Source organism: Siniperca chuatsi, linkage group LG19 (assembly GCF_020085105.1).
Source record: "Siniperca chuatsi isolate FFG_IHB_CAS linkage group LG19, ASM2008510v1, whole genome shotgun sequence".
Taxonomy (NCBI): Eukaryota; Metazoa; Chordata; class Actinopteri; order Centrarchiformes; family Sinipercidae; genus Siniperca; species Siniperca chuatsi.
The window spans coordinates 24,009,308-24,023,742 of record NC_058060.1 but is presented as its reverse complement, the minus strand read 5'-3'; the positions used below and the strand labels follow the sequence as shown (position 1 = coordinate 24,023,742).

Genomic DNA, 14,435 nt, shown 5'->3' with positions numbered 1-14,435 from the left:
TATATAACATGCAATAATATTAAGGTGCAACAGCATTTGGTAAAATGTACAATAGTAACATGACATGCCACTTCTTTTTATTATTATTGTTTATCTGCATGGGCATTATAATATACATTTTTCTGATCTGCACCATACAGCAGACAGTAATGAGTACTTTGGTACTTTAAGTAAAACTTGGTGCTGATACTTAAGTAGAATTTGGAATACACTATAGTACTGCTACTTTTAGTTAATTAGAAGATCTGAGTACTTCTTCCACCACTGCAAAGAAACAACAAACAATGCACACTTCTATATAAGTTTTGAACATTTGGAATCACACTCAGCCCATAACAGTATCTGATCTTTGAGTGACATCAGCATTTAAAAATGTCTTTTTCCGTCTCATAAAAATGTGTCTGGTAATATTCAAATATAATTGTCGGTGTTATTCTAAACAAACCAGATAAAAACTCTTCTTATCCATAAAAGCTACATGCAGAACTCAGTATGTGTAAAATGGTGGTTACTGCCCTGCGGACAGACAGGTGGACAGACAGGTGGACAGACAGGTGGACGGACAGGTGGACAGACAGGTGGACAGGACAGGTGGACGGACAGGTGGACGGACAGGTGGACGGACAGGTGGACAGACCTGCCCCCTTTGAGCCACATCTGCAGCCTCCTCCTGGATATACAGCTGCCATCATCACTGCAGAGAGGCAGTTAAACCTCTCTGCTATCTCACATTCAAACACCCCACACACACACACACACACACACACACACACACAAACTCACACACAGACCCATCAGAGCCCTGAAGGCATCTGTTTACATGAACACACTGCGCAAACACTGACACACATTATGTACATGCTCGTGTACAGTACTCCCACACACACAGCGGGAACAAAGGTGTCGAAGGGAATCGTGCAACATTAAAAGAGCAGTGAGACTAACGAACCCAGCTGCACGCAGATAATAAACAAATAATCATAACAAACCTGCGGTGTGTTAATAGACGGATCCTCAGCTTCATGATTATTGGACCAGCTGCTGAAAGGTGTGTCTTTCTAATCTTATTTTGTGGTTACATCACCTCAGGTTCTCATTTACATTTTCAGCTGCTCAGAGCTGAAACTCTTCAGCTGCAGAGACTGATAACATGTTCACGGCAAAATAATGCAAACACTGTTTTACTACTGGCGATACGTGATATACTGTGGTGATATATTGTGTTTTATAGTAGTGAAATGTACTTCTACTTTATACTTCTACTCCACTACATCCCAGAAGGAATATAGTACTCTTTATTGCACTTTTTATCTGACAGCTTTAGTTACTACTTAAGTATGTTTTACTGATAATACTACTTGTACTTAAGTACAACTCCAATGTATTGAAATATTTCCACAATATGGTATTTCTACATTTACTCAAGTATTGTACTTAAGTAGGCTACATATTCGAGATACTTGTACTTTACCTCATATTTCCATTTTATGCAGCTTTATACTTCTACGCCACCAGATCTTAGAGGGAAATATTGTACATGTACATTTTGAATTCGAATTTTTCTGATAAACTGAAGGATGAAGTTCGGAAATCCTGCGAGGCAAGTGAGAAAACAACTGTTCGTCTGATCTAAACACTTTTCTCTCCTGTGTTTCTGACTTAAGAACAAAAAAGTTTTTGTCAGGATCATTTTTCTAAGTTTCTTTTTATCTGTGAAAAAGGCTAATTTTTCTGTGTTTGTTGTTGTTGTAATACTAATTTCCACAAGAGGCTGAAGTGCACCACTACCCCATGTTCTAAAAAGGACTAAAAGCATCCATGTTTTCTTCCAGGTGAGTTTTATTTCTCCATGCAGATTCAGATTTTTTATTTTAAAAAAATATAACAAACAGATAAATGATGATATATTTTTATAGGCTAAGATCAACCTTTATTGATCCTCGGAAGGAAAATTCAGCAGCAAATAAACTCCATCTTTACCAGCTGCAACATTAGTGATGAACAATAATTAGAAGCCAATAATATAATATATATTATTCTGAAATATATTATATTATATATTATATGTATCAGTGTTTCTACACTGTGGTATTGAGGTGTGGTATCTGACTACTTCTTCCACCACTGGACGTTAACATTAAAGATACACTAATGTTCAGGAGGTAATTAATTTTACAGAAGATAATCCATGCAAGCATGAAAGCAACACAAGTCCCTGCCTGGAAGATTGTCTGAGTTTGCGTTTGACATCGCTGACTGCTTTTATTTTGGCGATGTATCGCTGCTTCCTCTATTTTTAAATTGTCATTTCAAGTTGTGACTGCAGGAAAAAGGTTAAATATTTCTCTTCCACCACACACACACACACACACACACAAGCAGTTCAGTGGCTATCTTGAGACATATACTTAATTTTATACCGTCATGCACCTTTCTTTATAAATATTGAACAGTGAACTCTATAACTTATGTTCATGTGATTGAAACACCACAGTCATTATCCTGATATAAAATAGATTATCTAGTTTCTAAAAGACTATTATTCTGTGTCTTCTTAAAATTCTTTGAAAAAGCGTCACACTTTTCAGATGTTAGCAACAGTTCCCCTCCAATAACCTGCAGGTCATAGATGCAGGTGATACAGGTGATGCAGGTGATGCAGGTGATGCAGGTGATACAGGTGTGTGTGCGTTCCAGAGCAACCAGTCATTCCTGAGCGCTGCAGGTGCTGCTGAGAGAAGAGGATGTATTATTCTAGGTTAAGATCAGATCAGACTTTATTGGGAGAGATTCACAAGCTAAATAAGCCCCGCCTTTCCTGGCTGCAACATTAAAGTGATGAACATATTAATGCGTCAATAAGTGTAGTTTAATAAAATAACACATTTACTTTTGATATTTTAAGTAGATTTTGACGCTAATGCTTTTGTACTTTTATTATTATCATTATTATTTCTACACTGTGGTTTTGCTACTGTTACTGCAGTAGAAAATCAGAGTGCAGGACTTCTTCCACCACCGCTGTTTGGGATCCTGTTTGTCTGGTTCATGGACAGAGCCTGAGCTGCTTCTACGCCCAGCTGATCAGCAGGAACTTCTGCCACAACAGGGTCGTCAACTTTAAAAAAACATACATTTTGTATTTTATTTGTTAACAAACAGCACGTAAAGACCATTAATAGAGGCCAAGTGATGGCTTCAGATGACTGAGAGCCCCTTGAGGCAAATTGTGATTTGTGATTTTGGGTTATATGAATAAAAATGACTAGCTGACTTGACTGTTCACTGAACAAAAGTCTAAAATTTAAAAAAAATCATCATAGCATTTCTCTTCCTGACGTATCACAGGTTATTTTTTCCTTCAGAGTTCGTATAAGTCCAGGAGAGTGGAGCACAACTTTCATCTATACTCATTTACATGGTGTTACATTTAAACAAACCATGATGTTTCTATTCGCAACTTTATTTTTATTGACATTTTTAAACAAAATAAGTGGGTTATAATAATAATAACTTTATTTACATAGCACCTTTTAAAACAAAAGTACAAAGTGCTTTACAATAGAAACTAATAAAAGTAAATGAAATCCAAACCATAAGATATAAAACAAGACAAAATAATTTAAATAAATGTAACAAATACCTTCAGTTAAGAAAAGCTATGAGATAAAAGTGAGTTTTAAGAAGATACTGAGTTTTCCACAGCTGTTAATGACAAGTCAAGATCTAGGAGGCGTTAGTAGGGCCCTGCTGCAGGATCAGTCGTCGTGGATCATCAGGATCATAGGGAGTTAGCAGATAATAAGCAGGAGGCTTTAAAAACAAGCTAGGAAACCTTGAAGTCAATTTTAACCCTGGCAGGAAACCAGTGAAAGGCAGCAAGAATTGGTGTGATGTGGTCACTTCTCTTAGGACGTGTTAAAAGCCCGGCAGTAGCGTTTTGTGTAAGTTGTCGTCTTTGGCTGTTTTGCCTGCTGATGCCAGAATAAAGTGCGTTGTGATAGTGAAGTCTGGAGGAGAGAAACGCTTTTTCTAGATCTGCAGAGGAAAGGAACGGCCTGATCTTGGTTAAATGTCTTAAATGGGCATCAGAAGACAACTCCAAAAGTTGATTAAAAACAAACAAACATGGACATGACTTATACACACACATATATAGCCAAATCTTCCAGTATTTTACATATTGTTCATATTGTAGTCTTAAGGTAAAAGTCAGTTTCTCCATACAATTGATTTTGTTGACAGTTGCAGTTCAGTCATCCATGAGCTTATCCGGGATTTTGGTATAATGGTAACACTTTACCTTAAGTCCTCTTTTTTAGCATTCATAAGCAGTCTACAAACATTTAATAAATGTTATACAGCACACTAAGTGTTTAATAATGTATTTGTTAACAGCTATATTGTTGAAAAATACTGTACACTAATACACACACATTAAAACACTTAAATGTCCTGCTTATGATTACATTACAGTGTGTTATAAACCATTTATTAAATGTTTATATGGTGCTTTAAAATGCTAAATAGGGGATCTCAAATATTATTAATATAATATTTTCATTATCTCTATTGCAATTTCTTGCCAATATGAAACAATGAAAAGACAAGCTAAATATATATATATATAAATTATCCACCATTATTTTAACCACACAATCTTCTAGCAATGTGTTTTATTTCGCTGCAGCCACTTTGTATACATTTTCATTTGGAGGCCACAAATAAAATCAGATTATGTTGTTTCCAACAGAGCTCTCACCAGGACCAAAACCTAAAATAACATTTTTAAAGATGAACTGACCCGAGTCCAGACACTCTGTAGCAGCAACAGCAGCGCTTTAAGTCTCGTCTTGGAATAAGTGAGAATTCCCTGGACATTTGTTTGTTTTCGAATGTAGATTTTTTTTTTTACATAATGTTGGTTTAATTTGAGGCGTCGTTTTAAAACACCTGCTCATGAAATAGTTCATTTATGAGGACAGAATCGTGAATATTTTCCTGGTGAATTTCAGGTAGCGGAGTGTTTCCAAAATCACTTTGTAACTAAACCTTTAATTCTACAGACTTCCAATGCTTTAGAAATGAGCAATATTTTGCCCCAAAGTACGTGTCACGCATGTGGTTGAAATTACATCGGTTTGATCACATGCGATTGTTCAGTTTCTGTGAGGCTCAGTGCTTGAGCCCAACATAACAGTTTCATCACCTGTCAGAAATAAATCCAGCCGCAGGATGTTGGTTAGTTCCTGCTCTCTTCTGTATCACAGCGAGGGCACTGACTGACTTCATGAGCTGAAATGGTTCCCTGGGAGGCAGTTTGCTCCTGCTGCAGATTAGTGAATGGTAAATGGTACTGGTGAGACAAATTTGAACAGATTAACAATCTTCAACTCACATTATGAAGGTTTTACTGATTTTATTTTTAGGAAACAAAATGATAAAAGAAACACTGGAAAATGGCAAAAAACTTCCACTAAGTCAAATGACATTGAACATAAGTAGAGCACTTGATGATAACAGGAGCAAACCTCCCAGCAGGGAAATTAAAAGAGATGTGGAGAGACGCGGAGAGAATGAAGGTGTTTATTAGTACAATATTCAGCTCACTTATCTCCCCATTAAACTCCACCTGCAGAGATTTAAATCACTCTGGCTGGAGGATTACCGAGCACCACAGAGGAAGAGTTTACTGGAATATGCTGTGACGATCATAAATCACATTAATCCAGCAGCTAGACAGAAAAACATCACAGTTCAGCACAGTATTTTCCAGTGGTGGAAGAAGATCTTTCACTTAAGTAAACATAACAATGCCAGTGTAAAAATACTCTGTTACAAGTAAAAGTCCCGCACTCAAATCTTACTTACGTAAAAGTGTCATGGTTTGAGGGTTTGTGTTCAGTCATTTCCTGTTTTATTTTGAAATAGTATCCTTCCCTCATGTGTCTTTTAGTTTTGCTTCCTGTCTTTGATTGTTTTCACCTGTGTCTCGTTGTCCCCCTCACCTGAGTGTATTTAAGTCTGTGTCCTGGCTTTGTCAGTTTGTCCTGGCTGCTATGTTGGTGCTGTCTTGCCTGCCTGCTACCTGTTTGCAGCCTTGGATTATAATTAGTGATGCATTAATGTGTTGCAGCTGGTAAAGATGGAGCCAATTTATTACTTTATATAAAAGTAGGCTAAACTCAAAAAACATTACCTAGTAGCCCATTAGCTCCATCACAACGTATTGTTTGTAGACTTTTGAGACGAGCCGGCTTCCGTCTGAGAGCCGATTAGAGCAGAAATGTTTTGTTTCATTGTGTAATTATTTATTGACCATACTATTTCATTAGAAGTGTTGTTTTTGTTATACAACTAGGACAGTTATTCTCGACACATCCCACTTTTTAACCGTCAGTATGACAGAATATTTCAGTGCATTGCAGATGAAGAATCTTATTAGCATATTTATTTATTGCAACAGATAAGAAAGTAACAGAAGTGGGACTAAATGAAGAGCAGGAAAGGGAGGGAGCCATAAGATCCGGCTCCCTTCAAAGAGCTAGCCCACTGCGCCCTGCTGGTCTGGAGTTTCCTCTGGAAAACGAGGATGCTCCACTGATGGACAAATCGGAAAAAATACTACTTATTCTGCCTTAACCTGCATCTTTTTGGCTATTAGCCAATCAGAGACGAGGAGCTGCTCTCTGCTTTCTCTACACATCACAGTGTAGAACAGTTCTGCATGTTGAAGGGATTTTCAGCTGGTTTAGAGGTCAAACTGTCTACATTTCTTCTGAGAGCACCTACTTTTCTTATTAAGTTTCAACAAGTTCAATACAAAAGCACAACATAGATACTTCAATACATATTATACATGAATATTAAAAATAACACAAAGTGATAAAAGTGTTTGCCAACACGAGGAGCCAAGCAATAAAGTGCACAGAGAAATAAGATCTTTAAAAAGTCCAGTATGTTCCAGGGAAGTATTAGTCTTTTATCAGTAGTTCTCAGACCAGCCAGCACATGTTTCACCACCATGTCTGATTTAAAACCATGGCACGTCTGGCTCTCCAAAGTTTCACGCACACAATGCAGGTGATGAGCTGGAACAGTTCTTTTTGTTTCGGAGGCATTTTCTCTTGAAGGAGTCCGTGCATGACAGTCCTTTCAAGCTGGTCCAGACCTCTGGAGCTCTGTAGCAGTCTATCAAGAGGTGCTGTTGTGTCTCATCGTCCTTACGATAAATCATTGGACAGACTTTGGTTGTAACAAAACAACCCCAAGAAAGCACAGCTGTCCCAGGAAGTCTGCAGCGACCATGGAGGATCTTTGTTACAGCCAGCAGGGGGAACTGGATCCTCGTATCCCAGTTTTGATGTGGAGAAACCAGGATGGCCCACTGGTCCGTGTGGATGCTGGTCTGCAGTTTTCTCAGGACTGTGACTCCTGCCAGAGGAGGTGAGTGAGCCGTTTACATCTCAGATACACAGACAAATAAGGTGAGAGCGAATTCAATAAATAAGGGATAAAAACAAAGAGGAGAGGCGTGTAAAGGCCCGACACAGAAACAGAAACTGAATTATCGATCCGTTGTTTGATCACCTTATTTATCGGCGACAGCAGCACAGCATGCACTGCTGACTGATCTTAAATGTCATTGTCCGGAGGGAAAGTAATATATCCTGAGTTCAGTAAAGGTGAGGTCTTGTGCAGTAATCTGGGCTACCTGGCTTAGATATCAGGGCGTCGCCCTCCGTTAAAGAAAATGTCCTGCCTCACAAAAGGACGTCCCGTCACAGTTTGGAATAAATATTGATCAGAGCGATTACAGATTGCAAACAGTCTGTGAGAGCAACTAGAGGCCTGCTGCAGTCTGACAGTGTGCTGCTGTAAAACAAAGGGCCAACAGGAAAATTTAATTCTACAACTTCCTGCTCAGTGCATCTGTTTCTGCTGACCAGCTGCCTGCAATCAGTTGTTGTTCGTGTCTCTTTTTAGGCTTTGTGTCTAAATATGGGGGGGGGCGTACGGACGCAGGGGCAGTGATGCAAACTTTTTTCCAGTTAAAGTTGCACGAAGTTCTTCTTTAGCTTCTTCTGCTGATGCTGCTGCTTCTTCTGATGTTTTATGGCGGTTGGCAAACAGCTTTTGGTGCTTTACCGCCACCTTCTGAAGTGGAGTGTGGATCAGACTGGTCTTATGCCGACCCTGTAGTCTTCTTCAAAGGCCTGTCTTTTCCAAACCTAAATCTTGCCCCACATGCCCTGAGTTCAGTAACTCCTTTATTCCAATCGTGATGCGCTGTCTTCCCAGTCTGTTTTTCAGCATCTGTCTTTCCTGCTCCTACCTTGGACAGCTGATAATTACATGTTCTGCTGTTTGCTGTGTGTTACAGTACTCACACAGACCCGTCCCATGTTTACCAGTTATCTTACTGTGTTATTAAGACCAGTATGCCCAAACCTCATCCTCGAGGTCCAGTCCAGCCCAGTAGATCAAAAGAAGAAGACATTATGTCTTCTTCTTTTGTTCTACTGGTTCCCCTCATTTCTCCTACTTTCTTCTGGATACTATAGTAACGTCTACCTTTTAGTTTCCCTGTTCCAAATTTCCTGCCATTTCCTTTTCATTTCTACTTTGTGTTTAACTTCAGCCTTACTATAATTTACAGTCATATTTACATTCTTAGTTGCATCTTTTGCATACTTGTCTGCCAGTTCATTTCCCTCTACCCCTGTATGTGCAGGAATCCAGATGAATTTCACTATTATTGCTGCTTTCGTAATTCTGAAGATAGTTTGAGCTATTTCCAGCATCATGTCCTGTCTTGCTTCTGCCTGTAAACTCTTGAAACACACTACTAAAATCTGAACCTATTAACACTTTGCCTGGTTTGACGCTTTCTGTCCACTGAAGGGCTAAAAGAAAGCCAACACTTCCCCTGTGAATACTGAAAGGTTGTTGCTAACTCTTTTATTTGACACTACATTTAAATCTGCTATTATGAATGCAACTCCTACTCTATTATTTTCTACTTACTCTCTGAGTAATTTCCCTCAGTATATATCTGCCAACTTGGTTCCTATCTATATTTCTCTCTTTCTTCTATTCCAAAAGGCACAGGGCCACCCAAAGCTCTTCTTCTGAGTTTTATGGCGGTTGGCGTCCCTAATTGTGCATTACCGCCACCTGCTGGATTGTAACGGCTTCACAGTGTAAAGTATTTACAGTGTCCACCCAAAGTGCTCCCATGACATTAGTCCATTCTACAACCCAGACCTGGTTGTCTGAGTTGGTGCAGCTCCTTCCCTCAGTGTAACATCCAGATCCTCTCCAGATGTGTCCACAACATCCAACAACCTTCCTGCAGCGTCCAGCACCATCTTAATCCTTTCTGACTTCCCCTTTATTTCAGCCGCACAGGTTATAACCGTGGCAATAAATGCCAGAAATCGCTTCTTGTCCATACTGATGCTCTGATCATCTCCATTTCCTTTTGTGCTGCCACTGTTTCTCTCCATTCTCTCTCCAGCTTCAGCGTATGACGATCCCTTTTCTGCTCTGATCTTATTCGCTTTTACTTCCTTAATTCTTTTTGGGCTCTGTGCCGATCCTGTATGGTGGTTTCCCTCGCAGTGCAGACACTTTGCTTCCTCTTTCTCCACGTTACAGCCATCCTTCCCACATCTCCTGCCTCCTCTTCATCCTGCAGCAACATGTCCATATTCCTCACAGCAGTAATGTTTTTCGATTTTAGCCTACTTTTAGAAGTGTCGTTGGCTAGTTTGCTACCTAATCTTAAAGTGGGCTAATGCTGGGTTTATAAATTAAAATGATTGAATTTCTCATTGATGTGAAAAGGTGCCACATGCACATTTAAAGAGGAAACTTCCCCAACAAAAGACACAAAACAGGACTAAGAGTAAGTCATGCATCATAAAGATGTGTTGCTTGTACCTGATGTGTTGCAGATGCTGAGGTCTCCTGTGTTTTCATGGAGACCTGCATCTTACCGTGCAGCTTCCAGAGCGCCACTGATGTAGTCATCCACTGGATTCAGGTGACAGCAGGAGACACTTTTGTCCACTCCTACTACCACAACCAAGACCAGCTCGCAGACCAGGACCAGCACTTCAGAGGCAGGACATCACTGTTCAGGGACCAGATTTCCAGAGGAAACGTCTCGCTCCAGCTGACAGGGGTGGAGGTTCAGGACCAGGGCAGATACAAGTGCTACACCAGCACCATGAGAGAGAACAAGGAGTCCTTTATCAACCTAAAAGTGGACGGTATGAGAAACACAGTAAATTCACAAAACCTTTAACTTGTGTTTTCTCGGTGTGCAGTGCATTTCTAAATGTAGCTAATGTGTTGTCAAACTGGTGAATTAAAAATGTATTTTTTACCTAAAATTATTAGTGAATTCATTCAAACACGGCATCAACATCCTCTGTTTCTGCAGCTCCAGTCGTTGGAGTCGACATCCAGCAGGTGGAAAACAGGATCACCTGCAGCTCAGAGGGGATCTACCCTGAGCCTGAGCTCACCTGGTCCACCAGCCCTCTGTCCACTCTGACCCTCCAGCACCAACCCACAGTCCAGCAGACTGAACAGCAGCTTTACAGCATCAACAGTTCTCTGACACTTTCAGACAGTGTTACTGATCTGGTCTACAGCTGCACCGTCAGCACTCGCAGAAACAGGAGGAGAGCCACTTTGAGGCAACTACGTGAGTATTACTTCTAATATGTCAACTGAAACCAATGAACCAGGTTGATATCGACACTCATTTGAAAGATTCCTGCAACTACACAACAAGAAACTACTGCAAGAAAACCTGCAGCTGTGATGGAACTATAAACCAGTTTTCATTTAAAAGCAGAAACAGCAGGACTGAGGAGTGCTAAGCCATCCAGCACACTGTCGGTCACATTAAAAATGCTTCAGCTATTAGACCTTCATTAGGTCGAGTACAGTATCCACACAAATTAAGGTCACCAAGCCCTTACACTTGTTATGCATTTACAATTGTCATAGGATGTCTGTGGCAGTACACGCCATACAGTTGACAAAAAGGACTTTCTGTTACTAATAATCATACAAATCAGCAAACAAATTGATAATATTATTATAAAAAAGGTTACTGATTAGTAAAGGTATAAAAAAACAAAAAAATGGAAACAGGCCTATATTGCCTACAAATCTCATTGTAGGAACATCAATAAAAGTCAAAGGTCATAGTTATCAAAAAAGTAGTATATAAAGATGAAAGAGATTTTTTCATTTGAAAAAACTTATGAGAAAACAGCAAAAATGTTTCAGAAAAGACAAATTTGGCAACTTAATTGACTTTTTTTTTTCTTTTTAAACACCAACAACTAATCACTTGCTCATTCAATAACATGAACCTTTGTTCACTAGGTTTTCAGATATACTGCAAACTAACAAACAGAAAGAAGCAGGACAAAACACAAAACCTTATTGAAATCTCAATATGTGTTTCTATATCAGTGGAAATTATTTTGATCTATTTATTAATTTTTTGTTTTATCATTTCAGCTTCTATCAGTGGTTCCAGCACTGACGCAACAATCCCCTGCACTTCCTCAAACACTTCCCTTCTGAGCTTTAGCCTCGTTTGGAGGTTCAACCACAGTCAGATCATCCTGAACCAGACCAGGACCGACGTCCCCTACACAGTCTCAGAGGAGTGGAGGCAGCAGGTGAAGGGTGTGTCTGAGTCAGGCAGCCTCACGCTACAGGACTTGTCTTTGAATCAGGAGGGAATATACACCTGTGAACTCAGTAATGCTGAGGAGACAAACATAACCAGCACCCTTGTGAGGATAGAGAAAGGTAGGATCAAGTCTAAAAACTGTCAATTAAACTATCAGCATAAAATCACAGGTTTAATATTAGGGCAGGGTTTCGACCAGTGGTCAAAGAGGCAGTTTATCAGTTTAAGAGCCCTATTTTTGTGTCGGCGCAACAACCAGCGCAAGCAGGGCTCTGACAGTTTGGTATTTTCCTGACCTTGAAAGTCTGTGAGGTCTTTTGGTGCCCAGCGCAGAGCGCATGGTGCACAGGTGGAGGAGAGGTGCACAGGTGGAGGAGAGGTGCACAGGTGGAGGAGAGGTGCAAACAGGGGGAAGGTTCATTCACACAGCGATTGTTGGTGTTTTGGTGGAAATTGGGTCTTAGAGTTTGCGCTGAGAGTAGACGTCTCAGAATCACGTCTGTTTCAGGTGTAACGTCACTCCGCTGTCTCTTTGGTTATTTTGTCAACAAGAGCAAAATAAAAACTTGGAGCAAATGTGCAGAAATAACAGATGAATGCTTCAAATGTAAATACATTTAAATTCTAATTAAAATTAATTAATTAGAATTAAAATTATCACTTACCACTATCAATTACCACTAATTAAAATTCTAATTTCCTGCTCTAAAAAGCAGGAAATTATGTGACGTCCAGTTTTTCACAGCAGACGAGCAGGCCTGTAATTTAATAATTTGGGAATGATCATCTGCCTTTACAGGCACATACAGCTGAGTATCATCAGCGTAGCAGTGGAAATTAATTCCATGACTGCGTATAATTTGGCCAAGAGGTCAAATATAAAGACCGAGAAAAGCAGAGAACAGAGCCCTGAGGTACTCCATATTTCACAGCAGAACATTTTGATGTATGTGTATATATTATTATTATTATTATTATTATTATTATTATTATTATTATTATTATCATCATCATCATTTCAGATAGGTAAGTCTTTAACCACGCGAGAGCCAGGCCAGAGACGCCATATTAATTTTCCAGTCTGTCTAGGAGTATACAGTTATCTATGGTATTAAAAGCTGCACTGAGATCCAGTAATAGAAGCACCGAGTTGGAATCCGAATCCAGAGGAAGCAGAAGATCATTCACCACTTTAGTCAGTGCAGTTTCAGTGGAGTGACAGGCCTGAAAGCAGACTGAAAAGGTTTCAAAAGATTACTGTTAACTATGTCAGCGGAAAGTTGCTGAGGCACAACTCTTTCTAATACTTTTGAAAAGAATGGAAGGGTAGAGACTATTAATTAATCGATAACTATTCAGAGACCTTGGATCAAGATGCAGAGGTTTAACCACAGCGGTCTTAAAGCTAGTTGGGACGGTGCCAGTCGTGATAAAGTGATAAATTAACAATGTTCAACATTGTAAGTGCCAAAAATGACCACAGATCTTGAAACGTTTAGCTGGTAGGAGGTCGAGGAGGCAGGTAGTTGGTTTTGAAGCTAAAACCAGCTTAAAAAATGTTTCTTGAGAGAGAGAGTCTCAAAATTTGTAAGAACAGAGACTAACTGGGATTCAACATACGAATGTTGCGCTGCCGATTTTACAGAAGTATCTGGAGACAAACTAATTTTGTATCCAATGACATCTATTTTCTAATTTATCTAAACATTGGGAATAAGGGCCAGGTGGCCTATAGAGGTCCACAAAGTGGAGTCTGAGTGATCGGTGTGAGGAAACTTGTGGATTGATACATTTGTATAAAAAGAGGATTTATCTGCTCTGTGAGATGGACAGTGAACAATGTCTACAACTCTTAGAAGTTCTTCAAACAAACACCGACAGTGTGTTTCCCACCTGGCAATATGAAAATATTTGCGTTATTAATACGCTGCAACCTTACGTTTTGATGCTACAGTAGTTATCAGTCAGTCGCTTGTGGAAGTTTGGTTAGTAGAAAGTTCAATAAACTGGATCTTTCTGTTTCAGGGAGTCAAACTGATGCAGGCAGTATTGTAGCTGTGGTGGCTGGAGCCATTTCAGTTGCATTACTAGCAGGCCTTGTTCTGTACTGGAAATATAAAAAGGTAAGAAAACACAGTCTGCCTTCACCTGCTAATTATTTGTTGTGTGTGTTGTTTGTACTGATGATGATGATGTGTGTTGGACACAGACAGGAACAAGACACGAGATGGTACTATGAAACCTTCATATGGTAAGTATATCACTGCTACTGAATACAGAAGCACTCAGAGTACTTTTACAATGAGTCTACATTTCTCCAAATCATTTTGCACTGCATGGCAAGCTGTAATTAATGTAATGAATCAAGAATTACTAAAATTAACCTCCTGAATTGCTGTCTCGGCTAAAATGTTGACCTTAATTAAAAGACACAAGCAGAGTGTAACATCATGTACAGCTAACTGAAAAAGACAAATTGTGGCTCAGTAGTTTGAAGATAAAACAGAAAATCTAACCAAATCAAATGAAGGCTTCTTGTTTAGTGCACTGATTTTATTTTGTTCTTTATACTAAAGACGAAATAAAAGTTTGTTTTGAGTTTCACTTTGATGTTTTTCACCAGCGAATTCTGTTCAGTTTTGTTTGCAGGAAAGAAGAAGAAGAAATGATTTGAAAACAAAGTGAATGTGAGGAAGAAGCAAACGTTTTG

At 39.4% G+C, this 14,435-nt stretch overlaps 1 long non-coding RNA gene across 1 annotated transcript; it reads right to left on the bottom strand.

Annotated features, from left to right (window-relative positions):
- Positions 1-9,132: 9,132 nt before the first annotated feature.
- Positions 9,133-10,081, bottom strand: LOC122866418. The gene is made up of 2 exons (XR_006375698.1): positions 9,946-10,081; positions 9,133-9,694 (listed from the first exon to the last, which is right to left on the bottom strand). It is a non-coding gene; the product is annotated as an uncharacterized LOC122866418 (long non-coding RNA).
- Positions 10,082-14,435: the final 4,354 nt, after the last annotated feature.